Source organism: Protopterus annectens, chromosome 2.part2 (assembly GCF_019279795.1).
Source record: "Protopterus annectens isolate FY-2018-M chromosome 2.part2, PAN1.0, whole genome shotgun sequence".
Taxonomy (NCBI): Eukaryota; Metazoa; Chordata; order Ceratodontiformes; family Protopteridae; genus Protopterus; species Protopterus annectens.
The window spans coordinates 119,361,387-119,375,494 of record NC_056730.1 but is presented as its reverse complement, the minus strand read 5'-3'; positions in this window follow the sequence as shown (position 1 = coordinate 119,375,494).

Here is a 14,108-nt window from a genome sequence, read left to right as displayed (position 1 = left end):
AAGGAGTATGTACAGTGTTATAGATAGAATTAGATGTAGCATTTTGTTGAGAAGGATGAAAGGGTGAAAGGAGGCTAACTGGTATAGAGTACAAAAGGATGGGATTTAGAAAGCATAGATTTAGGTAGAGTAATAGTTAGATTTGTAAAGTATGAAGGGAGGTAGAGTAGTACGATTTGAGGATGGTAGTAGGTGGCAATACAGTGAGGTAGTGCGTGGGATTAGAAGGTTAATGACTAGTTAATGGTGATAGGAGAAATTGCAGGGAGTGGGGGTGGGGGAGGGGAGTGGCTTTAATGATAGAGTATAAATGTAATTGAAGTAGGGGTGTGTGGGAATGAGAGCAGGGTAGGAAAACAGAGTGGGTAGAAATCATGAGGTAGACTGGGTAAAAGAAAAAAAACAATCAGCTACTTTGTAGACCATAGATCAGAGTTTAAAAGTGCAAGCCTGACCTGTTCTGTCATTTGTAGTAAGCAACTTGTTTCTAGACTGCTGCTGACAGTAATTGTTTTAAAGCAATATATAGCTGATAAGGATTACTGATTAGGTCTTTTTGGAGTGTGGGTCTAGGTCTCTAGCATTCGACAAGTGTGCATGCCACTAACTTGGAGTTGCAAGATAAGATAATTGCAGCTAGATACTAATACAGAGGCATATACTCAGTTAAAACATACATTGCAGGTGATCGTCTTATTTAGATGAGAAAAAAAAAAAAGTTGCTGTTGCATATTTTATTGTAGCAAATTAGTGAAGTTCAGATTGGTAGTGGACCCTGAGATGATACATGCAGCTCACACTGAAGGAAACTGAAAAGAAAAGAGAGAGATTAATTAACGAGTTAACTCAGTTAAGTAGAAAGAAGAATGTTAATAGATGGCAAAAAGTATGATTTTAAAAAATAAAACAGGGTAGAAGCTGTGAAAGGAAAGCTGAGGATTATAGGATTAGATTATCTGAGTAGTGCAACTGTACCTACAAGTTTCACTGCAATGTATCAATAGCAAAAGGCAATCAAGCAAAAAGACAAAGTACAGCTATCAATCTTATTCATTAGGCGTTCATAGGTAGGTACTAGGCTATCAGCCCAAGGGCCTATGTAAGACTAGCCAACAAGGTTCCTTGGTTTACGCCACCCAAGAAAGTTATTTTCCTGTGCCACTGTCGAGCAGAGACACAGAAGTGATCCCCAGGGTGTATTTCCTTTTTCCCATCCACTCTTCCAGATTTTTCTTGAAGAGTGCTAATGAAGAACTTTGCTTAACATAGATGGGTAGCTTGTTCCAGAGTATGGGAAGTTTCTGGAACAGGAATATATCCCTCCAGCATGTCCTGTTTATTGAGGTGACAAGGTTTAGGTCCCTAGACCGTGTAGCTTGGAGGGATTGGGATTTCTTTAGGTGTAGCATGTCCAACAGCTCTGGGTTTGACATAGCTTTATATGTTAGGCAGAGATCACCTCAGAGTAGGTGATATGCTACGGAGTAAAGCTGGAGTTTTTTGAGATGGTCAGTGTAGGGCATCTGTTTGAGGCCATTAATCCTGTTTGTGAGGTACTTCTGTGGTCTTTCCAGCTGCTGCAGATGTCTTGTGAGGTACATTCCAAAAGGGGTGTTGTACTCTATAATGGGTCTAATGAGCGTTGAGTAGAGGAGAACAATGACCTCTTTTTTTCTTGATGAGAACCCTTTTATGATGAGGTGTGCCATGTAGAAAGACTTCCTGACTACTGTGGTGATGTTACTATCAAAGGACAGACTACTGTCTACCTGGGTCCCAAGGTCTCTTATCACACATTTGGTGTTAAGTAGACTGCTGTCTATGTAATAGTTCATGGGTACAGAGTTTTTACCAAAGGGGATGACAATGCACTTTTTGGCATTGAGCTTGAGGCCATGGCTCTGACACCAGGCAGCTGTCTCAACGAGGCCCTTCTGTAGGATTTCCACATCATTTGGGGACTTGACTATGGTTCCTAGTTTGCAGTCATCTGCGAACTTCATTAGCCAGAGGCCTTCTGTGTTAGCCTGTACTTCAGAGAAGTAGATACCAAACAGAAGAGGTCCAAGGACTGAACCCTGTGGTACTCCACTTGTCACTGGTTTGAGGTCAGATTTAGAGTGTGCAACTTTTACAGTGTGGGTCCTGTCAGTGAGCCATTTGGCAACCCATCTTGTGATGTAGGGATTTATACCTAGTTTAGTGTGTTTAGCTATAATTCCAGAATGGGGGATGGTCTCAAAAGCCTTGGCGAGGTCAAGATAGGCTGTGTGAACCATCTTACCCTCATCTATGGCTTTGGTGACTGCCTGAAAGAAGTTGATCAGGTTTAGGAGGCATGATCTGCCTTTCACAAACCCAAACAGGGTGGGACCAAGAGTGGGGAGGTTACCAATGTCTTTGTTTATGAGTTCCACAATGATACGTTCCATGGCTTGCAGACCAGGCTCGTCAGACTAATAGGGTGATAGATCCCAGGATCAGTGCTGGCTCCCCCTTTGTGGAGTGGGATAACTGTTGCTGTACCCAATTCAGTGGGCACAAAGCCAGTTGTGAGGCTATGATTAAACATGGTGCTTAGGTGGGGAGCCAGTTCATTCTGAAGTTCTTGTAAAATGCAGCATGGGATGTTGTCTGGTCCCATGGATGCTGTGTTTTTGGCTTTAGATAGTGCAGTTTTACCTGCGTAGTTTTGATTACAGGGACTCTGCATTCTTTCTGTATAGATATGGGCCCTTTAGCGGGTGAGGGGGGGGGGTAAAGTTAGCAATGAACCTGTCTGCCAGGATGTTGGCAATATCAGTCCTGAAGTAGATAACAGAAATAACAGCTCTCACTATAGTTGTCTACAAGCATGTATAAGAGCAGTTACAGAACTAATCAGGCATATGATTTCACAGTCACACCAACTGTTGCTATGTGCTATAGCACTGGGATAACGATCTAATCTAGTACAGTATATAGTTTAAATAGTACTGCACAGCTCATCTCTATAAGCACACAAACTTGTATCTTCTCTAGAGCTAAGCTTTGGCACAAACACTTAATGTTACAAATGTGCAAATATCACAAGCATCCATAGCCTTATTAAGATTCAGACAAAACCAAGGTAAACTTGCCAAGCATTACTCTATAGCTTATCTGTAAAGCAAAAATATTAACTAACCTAAATACCTACTAACTGCTTAATTTGGCAGCATGAACATACATGGTTCATACGAGCTTCAGAACAAATTCAATCCACTCCAAACAAATTTTCAGTGGATTATTTTAAAAACAAAACTTATGTGGCAAGTACACAATGCCGGGATGCTGAAAGACCATTTCAGAATATATTAAGTTGAAATAAAAATGGTGCTTTAGGTGTTCCAACAATAAGAAACCACTGTTTGGATGCTGTATGGGTGGAGAGGTTTACAGGTATCGAAACCATGAGGCAGACTGGACAAAAGAAAAAACAGTCAGCTACTTTGTAGTCCACAGATCAGAGCTTACAAGTAGCAAGCCTGACCTTATCATTTGTAGTAAGCGCCTTGTTTCTAGACTGCTTCTGACAGTATTTGTTTTTTAAAAATATATAGGTGATAAGGATTACTGATTAGGTCTTTTTGGAGGGAGAAGTAGCCACTTCTCTCTAGCATCCAACAAGTGTGCATGCCACTAACCTGGACTTGCGGGATAACATAATCGCAGCTAGATATTAAATTCAAGTGATGTCAATCTCCTGATTTTTGCAAATGTTACTTAGAACCCACTGACAAATGTTGATGGAGAATAGTCATTGCAGATTGTAACGTTAACACTTTATCACCCTTCAGTTCCATTCATGACCATGGGAATTTTTTTTTGTTAGACACTGCATTCTGATTAGGAGGCGGCACTTTAACAGTGGTAGATGGCTGAGGTAACAGGAGGATTTTATAACAGAGTATAACCTGCATTGAGTTAGAACTGGATGGAGGTTGGGGGAAGTAGTGTGATAACTGAAGTGATCAGCTGCTGGTGGGGTAGTTGTTCATGCCAAGAGAACAACTGTACCATCAGATTATGGTGAGAGTAGGAGGCAACTGCTGTTATTGCATTGGTATTTCATTTTCAGAGACAAGTTGTGAGTGGGGAGTTGAGACTTAAAAGGAAGTAGGTATGTCAGGGAGTGGTATTGGTTTCTGTATTTTTTTTTTTTTTTTGAAGGGTGGGGTGTAAAAAGGAAGCTATGCTGGGGGTGAATGGAATGGGATCAAAGTCCATGCTTTTTTTCACTGATTCACAAGTTATATTGCTAAACTTTATTAGATATGTAACAGCAGACTGAAACTGTTTTGATTGAATAACAGTTATATTTTCTGTTATTACACAAAAGCAGAAGTTCAGATACTGTTCCTGAGTGTGTGATGCTGAAAGTAAATTTAGGTAAAGAAGTTGCTAGAAGTCAACTAGTCGCATGAAAATGGATACAGATACACAGTTGTGATTCTTCCCATTTACATGCACCCCAGCTCACCAACAACTGCTCACCTGCAGCATTTTACCATAATTGCACAGCTAATCTCCCAACCTACTCATACAAACAACTCTCACACATCTAGTACTCTTATTGACTGGGTACTTGTATCTAATCCTTCCAAATATCTTAACCCTGAAACTCTACCAAACACCCTGAGCAGTCACTCCCCTATAAAAGTGTTTAGGTTCACTCCCCACTTCTCAAAACCTCCTAGATTTATCACTTGTCGCAAAGTCTCTAACTTCCATCTAGAAACCTTTAATGCCCTCCTCTCTAAAGAAAACTGGAAATTCCTTACCAACTCTCACTAGAAGAAGCAGTCCTAGCTTTCAACTCCACCTTCCTTAGCATCTTGGACTCACTTGTTCCCCCTCGCAAAGTCCGAATTAAGTCCACCATATCTCCGTGGCTTTCAAAAGCCACTTGTACCCTTATGTTACTAGAGACAAATTAAGGAAAAAATGGTCACAAAATAAGCTCCCTGCAGACTTGCAAAAATATAAAGAACTCAGAAATCTGACAAAAACACATAAACAAAGATAAAAAGGAATGATAAATCCAATAAACGGATGCTGGAATAAAACAGAGCTGTAAAGGATAAACCACATCCAAACCGTAACGTAAAACAGGTTTATTCACAGACAGAGGTTAGCGCTTTCACCTGATAGGGCTTCTTCAGACCACAGACATTCACAAAATACAAAAAGTTAAAATACCATCTTTGAAGGGAAAAAACACATATATCTCCATTCTTAAAGAGATAGACCTCCATTGCATAAACATATAAGAACTGTACATATAAATGTATAAGATATATACTGAACTGATTCATATTATTCAATGTATATAGAAAACAGTATACAAATAATATGGGCATACATGCATAAAATGCATAAACATGTACATTGCATCTATAACATATCACAGTCAAGCAATAAAAATATGCATAAAATATACTTAAAAGCCTAGTACACTCCTAATTGATCTTGAGCCTTTTCAACCTCAAAAAAGGTTTAATAGACACTTTGTCATTTAGGCCAGGATATTGATCCGACCTAAATCTCACAATCCATTTAACTTCCTGACCTTCAGTATAAGTCCTAATATCCCCACCCCTATGACTGGGGTGTATCTTCTCTATAACCCTAAATCTAAAGGCATGGGTGGCATCAGTATCTAATATATGTCCCGACAGGGCATTAATAGTTGGCTTAATCCTGATCTGATAAAGGTGCTCACGGATTCTATCCCTCAGCTTCCGATTAGTCTTGCCCACATAGAACATCTGACAAATCTCACAGGTGGCAAGATAAACAAAATTTTCAGACATACAATAGGCAGATACTCGAAACACATACTTAGATGAATCAGAAGGATGAATGAAAACATTGTCAGAGTCAATAAATTCACAAAAATTACATCATCCACAAGGAAAAGTCCCACGGACATCAAACATCTCTGAACCAAACCTGTCAGTCAGGTAACATAGAATCCTCTTTAAGTTCAGCTTGTTCTTATATACAAATTGAGGGGCATCACCTGCAGCCTCCCTGACTTCAGGGTCAACCATCAATACATTCCAATGAGCTCTAATAATGTCTTTAATCTGTCCAACATCCTTGGTGTAAAAAGTGGGTAGCCTAATTGACCCAGTCCCATGTCTGTCACCAGCCTCCAGACCTCCCATGGAGCTCACCCTAGGCATACCTTCCTCATGAGATGTATCCTGTCTAACATATGACTCTGAAAAATATGGGGCAGCTGCACCTAACCTCAAACTAGGGATCCCGGTCACACCCTTCTCAATGTCACCAGCCTCATATGTCCAGACAGTAAAGCTTTCACAAAGTTCTCCCAACTCATGGGCAAAACCTACATTCGAGGGATTATATCTAGAAACCCTCATGGCTTGACCCCTGACCACATTCTGAAAAATGTAGCCAGGGTGCATGCTGTGTCTATGAAGGAGACCATTCTTATGACAAGATTTCCTGTACTCACCTGCGTTCAACATCCCAGTATCTAGTCTCTCCACATAGACATCCAAAAAAGGAATCTTAATATCTGAAAATTCATAGCTAAACTTCAGGTACTCACTAACATTATTTACTTCTTCTACGAAGGCAACCAACTCATCTGATGTACCAGTCCAAATAAAAAACAGGTTGTCTACAAAATGCGTGTAAAAAAGCACTGACGACACATAACCCAATGTCTTAAACAAGAATTCTCTCTCCCAAGCTGCTATAAAGAGATTGGCATAGCTATTGGCACATGAGGTGCCCATAGCTACACCATCTCATTGTAAATAACACTGTGTACCAAAACAAAACACATTATTCTCCAGTACTACCTCTAAGAAGGTCATAACAAGATCAATCACTGGCCCAGCAAGTGTCGAACAATCCCTCAAATAGGCATACACCCTTTCCACTCCCTCCCTATTGGGAATGACAGTGAAGAGTGATTGAACATCCATGGTCACAAGTAGAAACTCCAAGTCACTAGGAACCTGCTTCATAAATGTATACAAATCAAGCAAGAACTGCTTGGTATCCTTTAAAATGTACTCATTAGCAACCACTACAGGTCTAAGGAATTTCTCTATACAGAGAAGGGCTCTGTAGACCATCCCCTACCCAAGACAATTGGTCTCAACAGTGGTCTCTCCCTGTTCTTGTGTAATTTTGGGGAGACCCTGAATCATGGGTATGAGAGGGTTATCAACTGTCAAATACTCAAAAAGTCTCTCAGTTATAATCTGACTCTTCACCGCATCTTCTAACATACAATGAATCCTGTTGACATGTTCGGATACAGTGCCACTATCAACAGGACAGTAAAACTTCTCATCACTCAACATTGATATCATAGACTCATTGTAGAGTGTCATATCCATGACCACAACACATCCGCCTTTATCAATGGTAGAATTATTATGCAGTCGTGTCAGAGCACTTCTCTGTGCATATGTAAGATTACTTCTCTTCAAGTTCCGTGCACCACCCATAGACCTCCTCTTATAGAGGTCATTCTCAACCAGTTTACTAACCACTGCCACTAAAGGGTGCATCACTGGTACATATTGACTTGGTTTCCTAAACTCCCTGGGACCAAGATTCTCTAGTCTCCCTTTAAACTCAGTCTTCAGGGACAAATTCCTGATGAACAACTTAAAATCTACTATGGTCTCAGTGAAATCACTATAAGAGGTCCTCTGATGTTGTTGTGAGAAAGAAAACTAACTGTGCCTCAAGCCATTCTCGTGAGGGTGGTAAAGAGGTTGTGAATGGCTTTAGTGCCCATCACCCTTTCCCTATCAGGTGGGAACAAAGAGAGGGGAGGACAAGATCAATGAGCAGAGGCAGGCAGAAATGGAAGTTATCAGCCGATTCCCTCCTGAACCAAAATCTCAAGAGAATGTGGGACAGAACAGGGAAGAATTGATATGCAGCACTTCATCCTATACCTTAACCCCTGATGAAATTGGGGTTTTGTCTAAAGACCTCACTTTCATTTCTACCTCTTATAGGGATTTCACTGAGACCATAGTGGATTTTAAGTTGTTCATCAGGAATTTGTCCCTGAAGATTGAGTTTAAAGGGAGACCAGAGAATCTTGGTCCCAGGGAGTTTAGGAAACCAAGTCAATATGTACCAGGGATGCACCCTTTAGTGGCAGCATTTAGTAAACTTGTTGAGAATGACCTCTATAAGAGGAGGTCTATGGGTGGTGTCATAAGGTCCGCTGATAAAGGTGGTTGTGTTGTGGTCATGGATATGACACTCTACAATGAGTCTATGATATCAATGTTGACTGATGAGAAGTTTTACTGTCCTGCTGATAGTGGCACTGTATCTGAACATGTCAACAGGATTCATTGTATGTTAGAAGATGTGGTGAAGAGTCAGATTATAACTGAGAGACTTTTTGAGTATTTGACAGTTGATGACCCTCTCATACCCATGATCCAGGGTCTCCCGAAAATACACAAGAACAGGGAGAGCCCACCATTGAGACCAGTTGTCTCGGGTAGGGGATGGTCTACAGAGCCCTTCTCCATCTATATAGAGAAATTCCTTAGACCCATAGTGGATGCTAATGAGTACATTTTGAAGGATACCAAGCAGTTCTTGCTTGATTTGTTTACGTTTATGAAGCAGGTTCCTAGTGACTTGGAGTTTCTACTTGTGAGCATAGATGTTGAATCACTCTTCACTGTCATTCCCAATAGGGAGGGAGTGTAAAGGGTGTATGGCTATTTGAGGGATTGTTTGACACTTGCTGGCCCAGTGATTGATCTTGTTATGACCTTCTTAGATGTAGTACTGGAGAATAATGTGTTTTGTTTTGGTACAGAGTGTTATTTAACACAAGATGGAGTAGCTATGGGCACCTCGTGTGCCAATAGCTACGCCAATCTCTTTATGGCAGCTTGGGAGAGAATTCTTGTTTAAGACATTGGGTTATGTGTCATCAGTGATTTTTTACAGGCGTTTTGTAGACGACCTATTTTTTATTTGGACTGGTACATCAGATGAGTTGGTTGCCTTCGTAGAAGAAGTAAATAATGTTAGTGAGTACCTGAAGTTTAGCTATGAATTTTCAGATATTAAGATTCCTTTTTTGGATGTCTATGTGGACAGACTAGATAATGGGATGTTGAACACAGGTGTGTACAGGAAACCTTGTCATAAGAATGCTCTCCTGCATAGACACAGCATGCACCCCGGCTACATTTTTCAGAATGTGGTCAGGGGTCAAGCCATATAATCCCTCAAATGTAGGTTTTGCCCATGAGCTGGGAGAACTTTGTGAAAGGTTTACTGCCCGGGCATATGAGGCTGGTGACATTGAGAAAGATGTGACAGGGATCTCTAGTTTGAGGTTAGGTGCAACTGCCCCATATTTTTCAGAGTCATATGTTGGACAGGATACATCCGATGAGGAAGGTATGCCTAGGGTGAGCTCCATGGGAGGTCTGGAGTGTGGTGACAGACGTGGGACTGGGTCAGTTAGGCTACCCATTTTTTACACCAAGGATGTTGGACAGATTAAAGACATTATTAGGGCTCATTGGGATGTATTGATGGTTGACCCTGAAGTCAGGGAGGTTGCAGGTGATGCCCCTCAATTTGTATATAAGAACAAGCTGAACTTAAAGAGGATTCTATGTTACCTGACTAAAGGGTTTGGTTCAGAGATGCTTGACGTCCATGGGACTTTTCCTTGTGGACGATGTAATTTTTGTGAGTTTATTCACTCTGGCAATGTTTTCATTCATCCTTCTGATTCATCTAAGCATGTGTTTCGAGTATCTGCCGATTGTATGTCTGAAAATGTTGTTTATCTTGCCTCCTGTGAGATTTGTCAGATATTCTACGTGGGCAAGACTAATCGGAAGCTGAGGGATAGAATCCATGAGCACCTTTATCAGATCAGGATTAAGTCAACTATTAATGCCCTGTCGAGACATATATTAGATACTGATGCCACCCATACCTTTAGATTTAGGGTTATAGAGAAGATACACCCCAGTCATAGGGGTGGAGATATTAGGGCTTATACTGAAGGTCAGGAAGTTAAATGGATTGTGAGATTTAGGTCAGATCAATATCCTGGCCTAAATGACAAAGTGTTTATTAAACCTTTTTTGAGGTCGAAAAGGCTCAAAATCAATTAGGAGTGTACTAGGTTTTTAAGCATATTTTATGCATATTTTAATGCTTGAATGTGATATGTTATAGATGCAGTGTACATGTTTATGCATTTTATGCATGTATGCCCATATTATTTGTATACTGTTTTCTATATACATTGAATAATATGAATCAGTTCAGTATATATCTTATACATTTATATCTATAGTTCTTATATGTTTATGTAATGGAGGTCTATCATATTATGAATGGAGAGATATGTGTTTTTTCCCTTCAAAGATGGTATTTAAACGTTTTGTATTTTGTGAATGTCTATTGTCTGAAGAAGCCCTATCAGGGGAAAGTGCTAACCTCTGTCTGTGAATAAATTTGTTTTACGTTACAGTTTGGATGTGGTTTATCCTATACAGCTCTGTTTCATTCCAGCATCCATTTATTGGATTTATCATTGTTATTGGATTGGCTCTGGTTGCTGGTTTGTTTACCCTCTGTGAGCACCTTTTTGGTGAAAGATAAAAAGGACTTCTATAACAAACCTTCCCACAGCCCTTAAATCTAATCCTAAAAAATTCTGGAACTCTATTAACCAAATATTACATCCCGGTAATCTAAGCTCCCCCAATCCATGCCTAGACAAAATATCTGAAGAAATTGCCACTATCTTCAATACCTATTTTATCAATTCAATATCTAAGCTACTGAACTGCAACCCAAACTCTTCTACTACTAACATCTCCAACGTTTCTGAATCTACTCCTAATACTATGTCTTCAAATACCTTCTCCCTTAAACCTGTACCTACTACCTACATCAAAACTCTACTCTCTAAATTAAAACCATGCTCAGCATCAGCTGACAATATTCCTTCCACTATTCTTCTACAAGCAGTTGACTCTCTTGCTCTCCCTGTATCTATCCTAATTAATCACTCTTTCTCTGAATCTAAAGTCCCTTTCATCTGGAAACAATGCTACACTCTACCTATACACAAAGGAGGTAACTCCTCTGATATCTCCAACTTTAGACCTATCGCTATCCTCTCCCCTCTCTCTAAAGTACTAGAAAAATGTATTCATAAACAAGTTATGCAGTATCTAGTACAGGAAAATCTACTTACACCCACTCAACATGGCTTTAGACCCAAACATAGCACCACTACAGCTCTATTATCCTTCCTCAACACTGTCTCTGTAGCCATGGATGAGCATAAACTTATTTCTTGCCTATTCTTGGACCTCTCAAAAGTTTTTTACACTGTCTCACACTCTCTTCTGCTGCACAAACTGCATAACCTCAACTTCTCTAATACTGTTGCATGGTTCTCCAGCTACCTCACTGATAGATCTCAATCAGTGGGATAGCACTCTGCACTTTCCCCTCGTCTCCCTATAAAAATGGGTGTACCTCAAGGGTCTATCCTAAGGCCTTTACTTTTTAATATCTTTACTAATCAGCTCTATACCTCCTGTCCCCAGTCGTCTTTAGCACAATATGCAGATGATTCTACAGTCATCACCACAGCCAACTCTCCCTCTAAGCTCTTTTCAGCTACTCAGGCATCTTTTAACTTAGTTGAAAGATGGCTCTCCAACAACCAGCTCATCCTTAACCCTAAAAAAACAAAGCTGTTACTATTCCTTCCTAAAAAGTTCAGCAATATTAAACCCTCCTTCTCCATACAATCCCTTAATAGCACTCCCATTCAGGTAGAATCCAGCACTAAGCTCTTAGGCGTAACCATCAACGATCAGCTTAAATTTGACTTGTGTGTTAATAACTGTATCAAAAAGACTCATTCAAAACTAGGGCTCCTTTACCATAACAAGAAATTCCTTACCTCTGAAGCCAAGATTACTCTATCTCTTACCTATCTTCTACCCAGTCTAATGTACAATTCTCAAATTCTCACAAATCTTAACTCAGCACTCCTGAACAAACTCGAATCTACCTACAACAAGGTAACTAGATTCGCTGCCCAACAAACCTACAAATCCCATCACTGTCTCTCTAAAACACCTAAACTGGCTTCAATTACCCCACCAGCTTCTTCTCTCTCAGCTCCTGATCATCCATTCTATCCTATATCAGCCTTACTAATGCCCAGCATCCCCTCTCATCTCCCAATATTCTCCCTCCAAACCTCTCTGAAGATCCAACCAAGACCTACTACAAATCTACAAACCCAAGTCTAAATTTGGACACAACATGTACAGCTATCACCCAACTATTGCCTGGAATAGGGTCCCAGTAGAAATCAAGACCCTTATACATCCTAAACAATTTAAGACAGCCACCAAAGAGCACTTTAAAAGTCACTGGTCCTGCCACTGCACTCCCCTTCCTTAAACATCCCGTACTTCCCATACCTTAATCTACTTTCTGCCCTTAACTCACTCTTCTCACTAGCTCTCTCTAATCTTCCTTGACAAGTCTTTCTACTGTCGTCTAAAATCTATTAAGCAAATCACCTCAGAGAAACATTTTATTGTAATTGTCTTGCCTTCATGCAACTACATTATGATAAAACTGTGTTTTGGTAACCACTTACCCCAAAAACTATATTCATCTTAATGACATATTTCTTTTTATACAATTTGAAATAGTTTTGCTATACTCCTGATTATTGAAACTGTATAATATTGTATTGCTACTTAATGCCTTGTAATAAGCCTGTAACATTGCTGTTTAATGCTAAATTATAAATGAAAATTGTATAATATGTTGGAGCTTTTCTCTCCACTGAAAATGGGCTCTTCAGTTCAGTCGGACAATCCCGGTCAACAAATGTAAAATAAATAAATAAATAATCATCCCTGATATTATCACCTGGGTATGGGACTATGCCAACAGTGGGTTGGGCAAAGGAAGTGGAGTGGAGCAGCCTGTGGTATCATGTACACTGCTCCTGCACTCCAGGAAATTTTTTATATGTTTAACTGGGTCAAGTTAACAACATCATAGGCATCACTGCATGTAATGAGCTCTAGCCCACCCCTCAATTGCCAAAGTTAATGGCTATCTATCCATTGATATAGTACCATCTCCATCACTGTGGATATGTTCTAATCACATTCAGAAACTCTTCCTACTCTTCTGGATTAAGCAAGATGGCAAAGCTGCTCCTTTCCATCACTTCCTCCCTGCTTCCTCCAGCTATGAAGATGCTTGTCGATCTTGAATCATCTGGGTCAAAGTCAAGGTTTGATCCCTCTACACCTTGGAGCCAGGGCAGTTTAGGTTGTTTTGAAGGATGTTATGCAAAATGATTTGTAATGTGCAATGATTAATAAGAGATATCCACAGCAGAAGCAAAGAGACTGAGAAATGGTGCACAAGCCAATAACCAAAATATAAAAAATGCACCATGGAAATATCAGCAAACAAATCATATTTATTTAAAACAATTGAGTGCTTTTGTCTCTCCACACCAGGGACTTCATCAAAATAAAAAAAAAAACTTTGTCATCTAACTCTTTACATACCGCAGTATTGCTCATGATTGGTTACATATTAACCAATTACACCTTAAAATAAGTCAGGCCACCTAATTACAATATTTTTAAAAGAATATACTGAATATTTTCAAACTTTAAAACTGTCATAGGCATATAAACATACTAATAAAATCAAAATATATGATAAAATTTTAGCTTTTTCTGTTTAGGATTTTACTTCATCACAACTCGTCAGCTCTTTCTTTTAAAAAATACTGTAATTAGGTGACTTGACTTATTTTAAGGTGTAATTGGTTAATAATTGACCAATCACAAACAATACTGTGGTATGTAAAGAGTTTGATGACAATTTTTTTTTATTCTGGTGAAGTCCCTGGTGTGGAGGAACGAAAGCGCTCAGTCATTTTAAATAAATGTGATTTGGTTTCCTAATATTTCTGTGGTGCATTTTTTTTAATATTTTAGATCAAACAAATCTACAAACCCAAG